Source organism: Saimiri boliviensis, chromosome 13 (genome assembly GCF_048565385.1).
Source record: "Saimiri boliviensis isolate mSaiBol1 chromosome 13, mSaiBol1.pri, whole genome shotgun sequence".
Taxonomy (NCBI): Eukaryota; Metazoa; Chordata; class Mammalia; order Primates; family Cebidae; genus Saimiri; species Saimiri boliviensis.
The window spans coordinates 59,788,132-59,804,361 of NC_133461.1; the positions used below are offsets into that span (position 1 = coordinate 59,788,132).

Sequence of the window (16,230 nt, forward strand, 5' to 3'; positions counted from 1 at the left end):
TGGCTCACCGCAGTCTCCACCTCCTGGTTTCAAGCAATTCTTGTGCCTCAGCCTCCCAAGAAGCTGGGATTATAGGCATGCACCAATATGCCCGGCTAATTTTTTAGTAGAGACGTGGTTTCGCCATGGTGGCCAGGCTGGTCTTGAACTCCTGACCTCATGTGATCTGCTCATCTTGGCCTCTCAAAGTGCTGGGATTACAGGTATGAGCCACCACGCCTGGCCAGAATGGTTAAAATTGTTAAAGTTGCCCAATGCCAACTGTTGGAGGTATTACTAATGCCAAGGGCATGCAGTGACCAACCAGCACTCAGACACATCACTGGTTCGAATCCAAATTGTACAACCTTTTTTTTTTTTTTGGACAGGAAGCAGAATTTATTGGTGAGTACTAAGAGAGGGCAGCATAGTGGAAGCCCTCATGAGTGCAGGGCCTGCCTCTTGTCCAGAGGACCATGATTGGGGATGTACTTGACTCCACAGCCATCTGGGATGAGCCCCTTCTCAGCAACCATGCCTTCAGATTCATTGGCCTTGAACTCGATGAAGCTCCACTTCTTTGAGATGTGGATCTTCTGGTGACCAGAGAATTTGAACTTGGCCCTGCACAGGGTTTCAATCGCATGCTCGTTGTTCTGCAGCTGAGAGTGAATGGACATGATAACTTGGCCAATGTGAACCCCGGCCACAGTGCCCTGGGGTTTTCCACAGTGACTGTTTGGAGCCTACATTGGGGCAGTAAAAGGTCAGAGACATGAACATACATCTGAAAGGCCTGTCTCCAAGGTCCCTTAGAGCAACTCATACAAGAAACAGGCTGCACACACTACAAAGGAAGCTGCTGTCTGCAGCCACTGCATATGTACGACTTCTTTTATTTATTTATTTATTTATTTTTTTTTTTGAGAAATGGGATCTCCCTATGTTGCCCAAACAGGACTTGAACTCCTGCCCTCTAGCAATCCTTTTGCCTCTGCCTCCTAAGTAGCTGGGACTACAGGTATCTAGCGTCAAACTGTAACAACTTTAGAAAACAGTTTGATATTATCTAGAAAGTTGAACGTGCACGCACGCAGGTATCAGTAATTCCAATCTTAGGTACGTGCCCTCTCATGAGGGGCACAGCAGCTCACGTCTGTAATCTGAGCACTTTGGAAGGTGGAGGCAGGGGAATCACCTGAGGTCAAGAGTTTGAAACCAGCCTGGCCCATATGGTGAAACCGTGTCTCTACTGAAAATACAAAAGTAAGCCGGGCGTGGTGGCACATGTCTGTAATCTGAGATACTCAGGAGGCTGAGGCAGAATTGCTTGAACCCAGGAGGTGGAGGTTGCAGTGAGCCGAGATCACACCACCGCACTCCAGACAGGGGGACAGAGCAAGACACTGTCTCAAAAATAAATAAATAAATAAATAAATAAATAAGAAAGTGGGACCTGAAGGATGTTTGCTTGGTGTAACTAACACAATTGGCAGGAGCCAACTATTTCCAATTTAAAGTCTCAGTAGCCTTCGGGCCAGGTGTCGTGGCTCACAGCTGTAATCCCAGCACTTTGGGAGGTCAAGGCAGGTGGATCATTTGAGCCCAGGAGTTTGGGACCAGCCTGGGCAGGATGGCAAAACCCTGTCTCTCAAAAAATAAAAACAAAAATTAGCTCTGCCTGTAGTCTTGGCAACTCAGGAGGCTGAGGTGAGGATAGCTTGAGCCTGGAAGGTTGAGGCTGCCATGGGCCTTGATCACTCCACTGCACTCCAGCCTAGAAGACAGAGTGAGCCTCTGAATGCCTGGTCTAGTTATATGAGGAAAACCGAGCAACCTGGAGATATTCACAACAGCAGTGGCACCCTATGGTTCCTCTTCAGCTAACGAGCCCCCAAAGGGATTGGTTTGGTGACAGGCACCACTGGCTCTGATTCTCACTATTGCCTTCAGGTGTCCTCCAATCCTCTCTGTTAACTAGACGAACTCCCTGCCCCTCACCCAACTTTGCTGAAGTTCCTCCCTCCTGCAGTGTTACCCTGCGCCTCAGTTCCACAAACCCTTCCAGGTTCTGTGCAAGTGCTGTCTCTCCTGAAAAGTTTTCCTCATCTCATCAACTAGACATAATTTTTCCTTTCATTTTATTGAATGGCAAGCCAATTTGTTTGTATCTGAAAGAGATCACATGTGTATCTTGTATATAGGCCTGCATGTGATTCTTTAGGTGTAAATCCAATCTCCCTTTCCAGAGTATTAGATATGTGCCTGGCTGATGCATGGCTCATTTGTGTCATTTCTTCAAGAGTATTCAGCCCTGTGTCTTACAGTGCAGAACCTCTATAAGCACATGATGTGCACATGGATGAATGTGGCCTTACCAGCAAAGACAGATCTACTCAGTGGGTATATCAGGGTCACCACCTGTGGGAGTCTGATCTCCAAAGCCCTTAATGATTAATATAGTCTATAACACTAATCTCTCCATTCTTGGAACTTCTAGCATTTATATTGTTGCAACCATTCACTTGGTACCAAACCTATGCTTACCTGCACTGTTATTTGTCTTTTTTTTTTTTTGAGACAGAATCTCTTGCTCAGGCTGGAGTGCAATGGTGTGATCTCATTTCACTGCAACCTCCTTCTCCCAGGTTCAAGCGATTCTTCCTGCCTCAGCCTCCCCAGTAGCCAGGATTACAGGCTCCTACCACCACGCCTAGCTAATTTTTATATTTTTAGTAAAAATAGGGTTTTGCCATGTTGGCAAGGCCAGTCTTGAACTCCTGACCTCAGGTCGTCCACTTGCCTCGGCCTCCCAAAGTGCTGGAATTACAGGTGTGAGCCACCACATGTCTGGTTCATCCAACTAACTTGTAATTCCCTCAAGGACTAAAAATGGACTTTAATTATTTGCAGCCTTGTCATTTAGGATAGAAGTTTTGGTAATAAATGTTTTTGGTGATGGTGACTATGATAGGTTATTATGAATACTTATGCCATTTTTCCTAATGCTGCTTTGAGGATGTTGTTGCTGCTACAAACATCCTTTGTATTTCTGGAACACTGTAAGAAATGGAAGGGTTGTCTAGTGAACCTCTTAGGCAGTGGTTAAAACCCTTTTGTTTGCTCGTGACTTTGTGTCTTTGCGTAACTCCTTTAAAACTCAACTTTTAAAGGCTGGGCGCAGTGGCTTACACATGCAATCCCATCACTTTGGGAGGCCGAGGCGGGTGGATCACTTGAGATGAGGAGTTTGAGACCAGCCTGGCCAACATGGCAAAACCCTGTCTCTACTAAAAATAGAAATAATTAGTCAGGTATGGGTGATGCATATCTGCAGTCCCAGCTACTGGGGAGGCTGACTCAGTTATCAGCTGTAAGACATAAATAAAGTCTGAGGTATTGTTGCTTCTCTTCTATGTATTCTTTTATCCTGCCTACAATACACATGGAATGGCTAGAGGTATAGCAGCTATTTTGTAACTGTGAGGGGATAAGCAGAAAACAAAAGCCAACATTTTAAGGCTGGAGGAGCATAAATATGGAGGGATCCTGAGTGCTTGACAGCATCATTGAGCAGCTCTTCTAGCCTTGAAATACATACCTTGGAAGTTCTTGCTATGTGAGAAAAAATCCTCCCATTTCCCATCTATTTAAGCTACTGTCATTGAGATCTTCTATTTTTTTTTTTTTTTTTTTTTTTTTGAGACAGAGTTTTGCTCTTGTTACCCAGGCTGGAGTGCCATGGCGCGATCTCGGCTCACTGCACCCTCTGCCTCCTGGGTTCAGGCAATTCTCCTGCCTCAGCCTCCTGAATAGCTGGGATTACAGGCACATGCCACCATGCCCAGCTAATTTTTTGTATTTTTAGTAGAGATGGGATTTCACCATGTTGACCAGGATGGTCTCAATCTCTTGACCTCATGATCCACCCGCCTCAGCCTCCCAAAATGCTGGGATTACAGGCATGAGCCACCTTGCCCAGCGAGATCTTCTATTACTTGCAGCTGAGTGCATCTCTAATGAGTACATCATTTCACAGTCTAGTTATAAGGGTAAATGAGATTAACATAAATCCTTTAGAATCTCCCAGAGTAATTTCCTTAATAGAAAATTACTGTTATTATTTAAAAGTATACTTTCATTACCATCTCTTTGCCCTGAGCCCTGGTCCTGCAGCATCTGAACTTTAAAAGGGAAGAAACACAGGTGCTTATCTGTTTTTTTATCAACCTATGAATTCCTGAGGAAATACTATCATATTTCAAAGATGCCATCATAGGCAACATCTTTCAAAAGAGCAAGAGAGCTAGAGCACTGAGCCAAGGTGTTGGTCTGTCCCGTCTTCAATCTTCTTCTCTATGTTACTTGATAAACCCAACTCCTACAAAAAATGTTCTCTGGGGCCTTTCTTTGCCCCTGCACTTATGAAATTTCCCCAAAGTAATACCTGAATGCCCTTCCCTGGCTCTTCACAAGCTGCTTTTTTCTCTGTCTTCAAGCCTCAGCTCCCAAGACCCTTCCTCACAGAAACTTTTCCAGTGACATGACCTACTCTCCCCACCTTTTCCACTCTCCTCCCCACCTCTCTCCTCCCCACCTCTCCCCTCCCCTCCCCACCTCTCCCCTTCCCTTCCCCTCTCTCACTTTCTTCCTTTCAGACACCCAGGCTAGAGTGCAGTGGCGCAATCTCGGCTCTCTGCAACTTCTGTCTCCCAGGTTCAAGTGATTCTCCTGCCTCAGCCTCCTGAGTAGCTGGGACTACAGGTGTGTGCCACCACTCCAGGCTAATTTTTTGTATTTTAGTAGAGACAAGGTTTCACTGTGTTAGCCAAGATAGTCTCAATCTCCTGGCCTGTGATCCACCTGCCTCAGGCTCCTCTGGGATTGTAGGAATGAGGCACCTTGCCTGGCCCCTGGTGACCTTTTCTAAGGCTGCGTTCTCCATTTCTTTTTATTTTTAAATTTTTCTTTTCTTTTTTTTTTTTTTTTTTGAGATGGAGTTTCGCTCTTGTTGCCCAGGCTGGAGTGCAATGGCGCGATCTCGGCTCACCGCAATCTCCGCCTCCCGGGCTCAGGCAATTCTCCTGCCTCAGCCTCCTAGGTAGCTGGGATTACAGGCACGTGCCACCACGCCCAGCTAGTTTTTTGTATTTTTAGTAGAGACGGGGTTTCACCATGTTGACCAGGATGGTCTCGATCTCTCGACCTCGTGATCCACCCGCCTCGGCCTCCCAAAGTGCTGGGATTACAGGCTTGAGCCACCGCGCCCGGCCCTTATTTTTAAATTTTTCTGTAGAGATGGGGTCTCCCTTTGTTCCCCAGGCTGGAGTGCTGTGGTACAATCACAGTTTGCTGAAGACTCAAACTCCTAGGCACAAACAATCCCCCACCTCAGCTCCTGAGTAGCTGGGACTACAAGTACACACCATCACACATGGCTAATTTTTAAATTTTTTTGTAGAGAAGGAGTCTTGCCATGTTGATCAGACTGGTCTTGAACTCCTGGCCTCTAGTGATACCCATGCCTCTGCCTCCCAAAATGCTGGGATGACAGGTGTGAGCTACTGCACCCAGCCTACTCTCCCACCTCACCATCCTGCTTATTTTCTCTTGTAATTATCTCATTTATTTGTTTGCTTGTTGTTTGTCTTGCCCTTTAGGCTGCATACTTCATTCAAGCAGGATCTTATCTGTTTTGTTCACCAACACACCTGAGCACGTAGCATAGTGCCTGACACTTACTAGGTGCTCAATTAATATTTGTTAATTCTTTTTTTCTTTTATTCTTTAGACACAGTCTCACTCCGTCATCCAGCTTGGAGCTGCTTTCTCCATTTCTTTTTTTTTTTTTTTTTTTTGGAGACTGAGTTTCGCTCTTGTTACCCAGGCTGGAGTGCAATGGCGCGATCTCGGCTCACCGCAACCTCTGCCTCCTGGGTTCAGGCAATTCTCCTGCCTCAGCCTCCTGAGTAGCTGGGATTACAGGCACGCACCACCATGCCCAGCTAATTTTTTGTATTTTTAGTAGAGACTGGGTTTCACCATGTTGACCAGGTTGGTCTCGATCTCTCGACCTTGTGATCCACCCGCCTCGGCCTCCCAAAGTGCTGGGATTACAGGCTTGAGCCACCGCGCCCGGCCCCCTCTCCATTTCTTTTTATTTATTTACATGGCAAGACACCTTCTCTACAAAAAAAAAAAAAAAAAAAAAAAAAAAATTGAGTGGTGCAATGTTGGCTCACTGCAACCTCTACCTCCTGGGCTCAAGGGCTCCTCCCACTTCTGCCTCTGGAGTAGCTGGGTCTATAGACACGTAGTCCCACACCTGGCTAATTTTTGCATTTTTTTATAGAGATGGATTTTTGTCATGTTATCCAGGCTGGTCTCAAACTCCTGAACTCGAGTGATCTGCCCATCTTGGCCTCCCTAAGTGCTGGGATTACAGGTGTGAGCCACCATGCCTGGCCAATATTTGTTAATTCATTAACCAAAGCTCTAAAAGCTCAATGAAGTTTTAGTTCTAGCCTAAAATCTATGCTGGTAAAAGAAGATAAATTGGCCGGACATGGTGGCTCACGCCTGTAATCCCAGCCCTTTGGTAGGCCAAGGCAGGCAGCTAATGAGGTCAGGAGTTCGAGACCAGTCTGATCAACATGAAGAAACCCCATCTCTACTAAAAATACAAAAATTAGCCAGATGTGGTGGCGCATGCCTGTAATTCCAGCTACTTGGGAGGCTGAGGCAGGTGAATCACTTGAACCAGGGAGGCTGAGGTTCCAGTGAGCCAAGATCATGCCATTGCACTCCAGCCTGGGCAACAAGAGCAAAACTCCATCTCAAAAAAAAAAAAAAAACAGGATAAATTGGTGGCTTATTGCTCACATGTCAGAAGGCCCCTTTGTTTTATAAAAAGATTCAAGGCAGATTTCAAAAAGAATTAAGCTTCACTTTCAAAAATTCCTTTTATATTCAGATTTTCAGGAACATGGAAACAGTATTACAGGAAGTGAAGTACATCTCCATCTATATTGCTCCCACATGGGTAGCATTTAATTTGAAAGACTGCTAAAGATGCTATGTCTCCCAAACTGTGTGTACTTCTAATTAAATGTTTTTCTGTCTCATTTCATTGGAAAAAGCCATAAAATGACAAGGCAGATCAATAAATAGCAGTGATAGTTCTTTTAAGCTTAGTATTTTAAATCACCTTGGCTTTAGCAAGACACACACACTAAGGTGTGTGGGGAGTTTTAGTCCAGTCTATTTAGTGGCTATGATTTATGATTTGCAAAAACTTGGAAGTTGATGGAGGTAGCAGGGAAAACAAAGCAAAGATGACCATGTATGGATTTGTGTGTTCTGAACAGGATGTGCACTTGTGTGATAAAGTTGGTGGCTAGCTGTGGTGGCTTATCCCTGTCATCCCAGCAGTTTGCCAGGCTAATGTGGGAGGATCACTTGGGCCCAGGAGCTCAAGACCAGCCTGAGCAACACAGCAATATTCCACCTCCACACACGCACACACAAAAATTAGCCGATATGGTGGCGCACGACCGTGGTACTGACTACTTAGGAGGCAGAGGTGAGAGGATCACTTCAGACCAGGAGTTTGAGGCTGCAGTGAGCCAAGATTGCACCACTACACTTTAGCCTGGGCAACAGAGTAAGACCGTCTCAAAAAAAAAAGGAAATTGAATTTCTAGAAGCCCTTAAAGAAGGTGAAAACAAAAAATACAGAATAACAGAGTAGGAAATATACAATTTAATTAAAGCTAAAGACGTTAACTATTAAATCAATTCCCAATTAAATAAAAGATTTTATTTAATTAAATACAAAAAGAAGAAAGATTCCCTACATGTCTAGAAACTGGAATTTTGGAATTTGGACACATGATAAAACAATTTTTTTCTTTCTTTTTTGTTTGAGACCAGGTCTCACTCTGTCGCCCAGGCTAGAGTGTATTGGCACGATCTTGGATCACTGAAAACTTTGCACCCCGCAGACTCAAGTGATCCTTCCATCTCAGCCTCCTGAGTAGCTGGGATTACAGGCACACACCACCACACCAGAGTAATTTTTTAAAAAATTTGTTTTATAGAGACAAGTTCTCACCATGTTGTTCAGACTGTTCTCAAACTCCTGGCCTCAAGCAGTCTGCCCACCTTGGCCTTCCAAAGTGCTGGAATTGCAGGGGTGAGCCACTGTACCCGACCTGAAAGTTTTCTTTTACTTTTATGATTGTATGAAGAATAAAATAAATTAGCAGTTATAATAACATATGGCATAGAAATTCCTAGGAGCTGAACTAAAAAAAAAAAACCAAAAAACTTATAATGAGTATTTGTGAGTTAGGCATATTTTATCTTTTAGTATCTCCAGTTAATTTTCATTCATTGATTACTCACTTGAGTCAGCAGGTTCATTTCCTTTTAAAATATGCTGATGCAGAAAATAGCAACTAACTGAGCAACTTTTGTGACCAAAGTAGAGCTAGCTGGGAACAGAACACAAAGCGCTGACTCACTGTGTAGCCTTTCCTGGTTGTGAAACCTTTCTCCTTCCTGTTTACATTTTCAGTTCAACCAACATATATTGTGTACCTAGAAGGGGGCTAAATGTAGCACAAGGTAGAAACAAAGAAAGCCTGGGCTGTTTGGCTTTCCGTCCCAAGACTCATATAGTAGGATCTTTCCTCTAACACAAGAATTTGGATGTTGTGCAGCTGCCAAAGGACAAATGCCCACTGCAGGGCTGAAACTTCGAGCTGAAGTCATCAAGTGGAGGCAAACATTTTGCTCCTTGGAAGTTGTTCTTCATTAGACTTTGGTGCTAAAGATATGTTAGTTCCAGCTACAGATTAAGCTACCTATGGCCTCTCACAATCATGTTGTTTAGCATTTCATGTCTGGACTTTTTGCAAGTAACTTACAAAAGAAATTGATTTTTTTTACACAATAACAAAGAGTGTGTGTTTGTTTGTTTGTTTGTTTATTGAGATGGAATCGTTCTGTCGCCCAGGCTGGAGTGCAGTGCTGTAATCTCGCCTCATTGCAACCTCTGCCTCCTGGATCCAAGTAATTCTCCTGCCTCAGCCTCCCAAGTAGCTGGAATTACAGGCACCCGGCACCACACTCAGCTAATTTTTGTATTTTTTAGTAGAGATGAGGTTTCATCATGTTGGCCAGGCTGGTCTCAAACTCCTGACATCAGGTGGTCCATCCACCTTGGCCTCCCAAAGTGCTGGGATTATAGGCATGAGCAACTGGGCCCGGACTGTTTGTTTATTTTTACTTACTTTTTTTTTTTTTTTTTTTGCTTTTGAGACAGGGTCTTGCTCTATCACCCAGGCTAGAGTGCACTGGGGTGATAATGGCTCACTGCAGTCTTGACCTCCCAGGCTCAAGCGATCCTCTCACCTCAGCCTCCTGAGTATTTGGGACTACAGGCATACGCCACCACACTTGGCTAATTTTTAATTTTTTGTAGAGATGGAGGTCTCACTTTGTTGCCCAAGCTGGTCTCAAACTCTTGGGTTTAAGGGATCCTTTTGCCTTGGCCTCCCAAAGTGCTGGGATTACAGATGTGAGCCACTGCGCTTGACCGAGAGCATTTAAACATACATTAAATTGCATTGTTACTCAAAAGATTTATTCTAAGTATTCAAATTACCTGAACCTCTAACCTCTGTGGCTTCTCTGAGTGTGGCTATAATTCACTGGATAATAACAACAAACATATAGGCTTAATAAGTACTTTACATGTATATTAACTCAATCCTCCCAATAACTGTAAGTGGTAGACTTTATTATTATCTCCATGTTACAGATGAAAAACTGGTGCCCATGAGATCAACTAGTTTGCTTAAGGCCACATAGCTCACAATGGCAATTGGATCCCAGCAGTCCCCAGAGCCTGTATCACCAGCCACCACAATATACAAGCCTAATTAGCTCATGTGAGAAACTTTGCATAATGCCTTTAAAATATTTAGTTTTTCTTTTACATTGTTTTCTGTAAAACGTCTTAAAAGTCAGAAAAACACTGTTATCTCAATCATTAGGAATGCAGAACTAGGCAACGTTTAATGTCTGTTATTCAGTGTAACCAAAAGAAATATTGAAAAAAGCACAAGAGAGGAAAAAAATTATTTTCGAACCTTTTTAAGGCCTAAGAAGGACATTACTAAGTCAGGAAATGTCTTTCCCCTTTCAATTATAAAGGTAATTTTTAATTTCTGGGAAGGCGGTAGTCTTGTCATTTTCTTTAGTCATTTTTTAAAGAGCAGCTCCTCATCTGTTTTTAACATCTCACAATACTATAAAGAAACAAACTGACATTAAAAAATGAACATGAAAGGATCCACCCAATCTGAATTTAAAAGAAGGCAAAAAACATAGGATTTTTCAAAGGTAAACAGTAAGTAGATCACCCTTGAGCTTTTATTCTCTAGATGGTCTAATCAAGTCAAATTATGCTCATCACACCAGAAAGCAACCATTTTAAACCATCTCATTTTTTCTCCTTGCTCTTAATTCTACCTGACATTCATTAGCTGGTGTTTCCTTCCATGCCTATAAACTCAATTTCTGCACCTTTCATATAATCTCCTTTTATTGCTTGTCCTTACAGATCTCCTTCCTTCCTTCCTCCCTTCCTCCCTCCCGCCCTCCCTTCTTCCTTCCTTCCTCCCTTTTTCTTTCTTTCTTTCTCTCTCTCTCTCCTTTCTTTCTTTCTTTCTCTTTTGCTCTTGTTGCCCAGGCTGGAGTGCAATGGGCCAATTTTGCCTCACTGCAACCTCTGCCCCCTGGGCTCAAGCGATTCTCCTTCCTCAACTCCCTGAGTAGCTGGGATTACAGGCATGTGCCACTATGACCGGCTAATTTTGTATTTTTAGTAGAAACAGGGTTTCTCCATGTTGGTCAGGTTGGTCTTGAACTGATCACCTGGTTGCGATCTCAGGTGATCCACTGCTTTGGCCTCCCAAAGTGCTGGGATTACAGGCATGAGCCACCGCATCTGGCCTACAGATCTTTTTCTTACTCTTAATCTTTCACTTAATTTCCCCCAAGGTCTTTGCTACTCAGTTCTTGCCTTATAGAATTTTAGTCATTCATAATGTGCTGCATTTTCTTCCAGAGGTTCTAGTTTGAGTCATCTGGAAAGATGCTCTTTCTTTAAAACTATCTATCAGGTACCATACTCGCTACTTGGGTGATGGAGTCATTTATACTCCAAACCTCAGCATCACAAAATATACCTCTGTAACAAACCTACATGATTCTGGGGTAAAATTTGAAACAAACAAAAAGAAAGAAAACAAAATAGCATAGTTTGGAAAATTATCACTGATGAGCTGATTCTTGAATAGAAATATGAAATTATACTATGCAGCCATAAAAAATGAGTTCTTGTCCTTTGTAGGGACATGTATGAATCTGGAAACCATCATTCTCAGCAAACTGACACAAGAACAGAAAATCAAACACTGCATGTTCTCACTCATAGGCAGGAGCTGAACAATGAGAACACGTAGGCATAGGGAGAGGAACATCACACACTGGGGTCTGTTGGGGGGGACTAGGGGAGGGACAGCAGGAGGGTAGGGAATTGGGGAAGGATAACATGGGGATAAATGCCAGATATAGGTGATGGGGATGGAGGCAGCAAACCACATGGCCATGTATGTACCTATGCAACAATCCTGTATGTTCTGCACATGCACCCGAGAACCTAAAGTGCAATTATATATATATATATAATTTTTGCTGGGCACACTGGCTCACACCTGTAATCCCAGCACTTTGGGAGGCTGAAGTAGGAGGATCTGTTGAGCCCAGGAGTTTGAGACCAACCTGGGCAACATAGGTAGACCTGTCATTACAAAAAATTTAAAAATTAGCTGGGTGGCCGGGCGCGGTGGCTCAAGCCTGTAATCCCAGCACTTTGGGAGGCCGAGGCGGGTGGATCACAAAGTCAAGAGATCGAGACCATCCTGGTCAACATGGTGAAACCCCGTCTCTACTAAAAATACAAAAAAAATAGCTGGGCATGGTGGTGCGTGCCTGTAATCCCAGCTACTCAGGAGGCTGAGGCAGGAGAATTGCCTGAACCCAGGAGGCGGAGGTTGCGGTGAGCCGAGATCGCGCCATTGCACTCCAGCCTGGGTAACAAGAGCGAAACTCCGTCTCAAAAAAAAAAAAAAAAAAAAAAAAAAAAAAAAAAAAAATTAGCTGGATGTGGTGGTGAACGTCTGTAGTCCAAGCTACTTGGGAGGCTGAGGTGGGAGTGTTGCTTGAGCCTGGGAGGTAAAGACTGTAGTGAGACATGATTGTGCCACTGCACTCCAGCCTAGGTCATGGAGTGAAACCCTATCTTATAATAATAACAATGGCGGGTGTGTTGGCTCAGGCCTGTAATCCCAACATTTTGGAAGGCGGAGGTGGGCAGATCACTTGAGGTCAGGAGTTCGAGACCAGCTTGGCCAACATGGTGAAACCCTGTGTCTACTAAAAAACGTGCAAAAATTACTCAGGTGTGATGGCTCATGCCTGTAATTCTAGGTACTTGGGAGACTGAGGCAGGAGAATCACTTGAATCTAGGGTGCGGAGGTTGCAGTAAGCCAAGATTGCACCACTGCACTCTCCAGCCTGGGCAACAGAGTGAGACCCCATCTTACATAATAATAATCCTGACAATCATATTTTTATTAAAATGAATAAATGGATTCAATGGGGAGAAAGATGCTCTTTCTTGACAACTGACAGACTGAGGTGACTTCTACGTCAGATGATTGTGGCCTTGTCCTAACCACTGTTCACCAGAGAGCCTCGGCTCTGCAGAGGCAGCACAGCTGGAATTCTGAAAGAATCTGCTCCTCTAAAACATGGATTGCAGATCTGAGCTTTAAGGAAGGGCCTTTGTTATAAAATGTGTTTTTCAAAAGGGATTAGCATTCCCTCACTCAGCTTGGAGGACACACAGGGAATGGAGCACAAAACAGGAACACCTTGAGGAGGCCAGATCTTGGGATGGGTGAGCTGTTGTGGGAGGCGTGTCTAGAGCAGGCATCAGAGCCCAAGTGGCTGGAGGTTTGATTGACCAGGAACCAGTATCAGATGAGTAGGCTCCAGGCAGAATGTGCAGAAGGAAAGTATGGAGAGGAATGAAGCCGGTGCCCTTGCTCGACCAGCTGCTGTGGAGCTCACTTACTAGTTACTTATATTGGGAGCTGTTTCTACAGGAGAAATGGATTCTAACATTCTCCACCTGTCACACCACCTCTGTCAAACCCCAAGAAAGCAGAGTTAAACTTGCTTTGTAGAAAGAAAATTTCTTCCAAACAATGAGGCATCCCTTTGCTTTAATTATCCCAATACTCAGAGGGAAAATATGATCTTATATGTTTATTTGCCTAAAACTTAACTCCAGTTGTCACAACAAACCAGAGTGAAGGAGGAAGTAAGACCCAAAAGCATGTTTTATAGACAGCTGCCATCTGTCTTGATGAAACTATTAAAGCCTCCGCAAGAACAAGCCTCTTGTCCTGATTCTAATCTATTTTATTCTCTCCCACTTTTCATCTGTCCCTCAGCTCAAATGGCGGTGCTTACAGCCATAGTAGCTCTCTTAGGAGAGAGAGACTAATGGGAATTTCCTTTTTCCAAGGTAGCACAATAGAGGAAATCCTTAGTTTTTTGGAGGGCAGCTGTCATTTCCACCAGCCATCCTAGTCAAAGGACATGTGTTCTCTGAATATTCTAGCAGCAAGTCACAGATTCATTGAACAGAGGTGGGTTCTCACCTGTGGGCTCCTGGGCTGTCGGAAAGAAAATAACAATGGCGGAAGTTTTGAGAGACTTGGCTTCATTCTTCCCTCCCTTGCTTATATCACTTGACCTTGATGGCTTGATTGACTTCACCTCCCTGAAGGTTAGTTTGCTTATCTCTAAAATGAAGTCAATAACCAGAGCATGAACTGCTTCCTTGGGCTGATATATTATTACTTTACTTACTCACACGAAAGAACTTAGAAAGATATTTCATACACAAATAAAATAGTTTCAGTAAAAATTTTAAGGCAACCACAGTAAGAAAATCCCACAAATAGGAATTCTTGATTTTGTATACATCAGTGATTTCTGTATTCCAGAGGGGAACAGAGGCCTTTCTAATTTCTATAATATGATTTTATTTGCCCTTTGAAAAATCACCCTTGGGAAAATGAGGCAGGAAACGCAGAGAGGGGGAAAGCCCCTTCTTATAGACCTACTATGTGCCAAGTGCTCTCCTAGGCACTGTTAAAAATGAATTAACTCCTTTGGGAGACCAAGGAGGGCAGATCACGAGGTCAGGCTTTCGAGACCAGCCTGGCCAATATGGTGAAAACTAGTCTCAAAAAAAAAAGAAAACCAGTCTCTACTAAAAATGCAAAAATTAGCTGGGTGTGATGGTGCACGCCTGTAAACCCAGCTACTTGGGAGACTGAGGCAAGAGAATCGCTTGAACCTGGGAGGTGGAGGTTGCAGTGAGCCGAGATCGCGCCACTGCACTCCAGCCGGGGCAACAGAGTGAGACTCTGTCTCAAAAAAAAAAAAAAAAAAAAGAATTAACTCCTTGCAAAATCTCCATGTGGTCACTTTAGAGGAAGACTTGGGGGTAGGTTCTAACTATTACACAGTGAGAAAGGGGTGGAGTTGAAGCCAATCTGTCTTCAGAACCCAGGGTTCTGCCACTGGACTGTGCCTAACTTGCTTGCTAATCTTCCAGGGAACGGTGATAACAGAGTTACCAGGGAAGCAAAATTTACACACGCAGGACCTAATTATTTTTCTCCAAGTGACCTTTAATCAGTCATGCTTTTAGCACAAGATAACCTTTGATTGTGCATAGCAAGACTCATTTTGAATAGGTTCAGCTTAATAATGTCAATACAGTTTCACCCACATTGAGATATTTAACAAAATATAATCTGAGGCTGGGTGCAGTGGCTCATACCTGTAATCCCAGCACTTTAGGAGGCTTTTGTGAGAGGATCACTTGGCCCAGGAGTTCAAGATCAGCCTGGGCAACATAGTGGGACCCCCGTCTCTATAAAAAAATTTAAAAATTAGCCAGCGTGGGACTACGTTTCTGTAGTCCCAGCTACTTGGGAGGCTTAGGTGGGAGAATCACTTGAGCCCAGGGGGTCAAGTTTGCAGTGAGCCATGTTTGCTCGATTGCACTTCAGCCTGGGCAACAGAGCACATTTTCTGTCTCAGAAAATAAGAAAAGCTATCATTTGATGTAAGAAATCCTGTAGGTGACCTTCTGTTACAGTTGGGAGCTCTGGGTTCAGATTTTTGGTCCTGTCTCATGTCTACTCTATGCATTATTTTCTATGCTTATTTTCCTCATTGGCAAGAGCTGGCATTCTTAGGAAACAAAAAGAAGTTACGGCAGTATTCACCCTTCTTGGAGGGTTTTTAGATACAGTCAGCCCTCCATATCTGTGGGTTCCATATTGGAGGAGTCAACCAACCTCGGACTGAAAATATACAGAAAAGAAGGGCCAGTGGCACAATGGATAATGTGTCTGACTAAGGATCAGAAAATATACAGAAAAAAATATGGATACTTGCATCTGTACTGAAAAGATACAGGCCTTTTTCTTGTCATTACTCCTTAAACAATATAGTATAACTATTTACACAGCATTTACATTGCATGAGGAATTATAAATAACCTAGAGATGATATAAAATATATACAGAAGCATGGCTCACCCCCCCCACTAAAGTGTAATCCTAGCACTTTGGGAGGCCAAGGCAGGTGGATCACCTGAAGTCAGGAGTTCGAGATCAGCTTGGCCAACATGGCGAAACTCCATCTCGACTAAAAATACATACGGCAGTTACATTGCACAATTATAAGTAATCTAGAGATGACTTAAAATATACAGAAGCGTGGCTCACCTACCACCAAAGTGTAATCCCACCAGTTTGGGAGGCCGAGGCAGGCGAATCATCTGAGGTCAGGAATTTGAGATCAGCTTGGTCAACATGGCGAAACCGCATCTCTACTAAAAATGCAGAAATTAGTTGGGTGTGGTGATGGTGCACACCTGTAGTCTCAGCTACTCAGGAGGCTGAGGCAGGAGAATCGCTTGAAACTGGGAGGCAGAGGTTGCAGTGAGCCAAAATCAAGCCACTGCACTCCAGCCTGGGCAACAGAGCAAGACTAAGTCTCAAAAAAATAAAAAATAAAAATAAAAT

At 43.7% G+C, this 16,230-nt stretch overlaps 1 protein-coding gene and 1 pseudogene across 1 annotated transcript in view; both read right to left on the reverse strand.

Moving 5' to 3' along the window:
• The window catches only part of LPIN2 (lipin 2), a 120,177-nt gene extending 104,227 nt beyond the window's left edge, over positions 1 to 15,950 (reverse strand). The window contains exon 1 of the mRNA XM_074383714.1: positions 15,931 to 15,950. The gene's annotated coding sequence lies outside the window, so the exon portion shown is untranslated. The remainder of the gene's footprint in view (positions 1 to 15,930) is intronic.
• Positions 774 to 866, reverse strand: LOC120361731 (small nucleolar RNA SNORA70; annotated as a pseudogene).
• Positions 15,951 to 16,230: the final 280 nt, after the last annotated feature.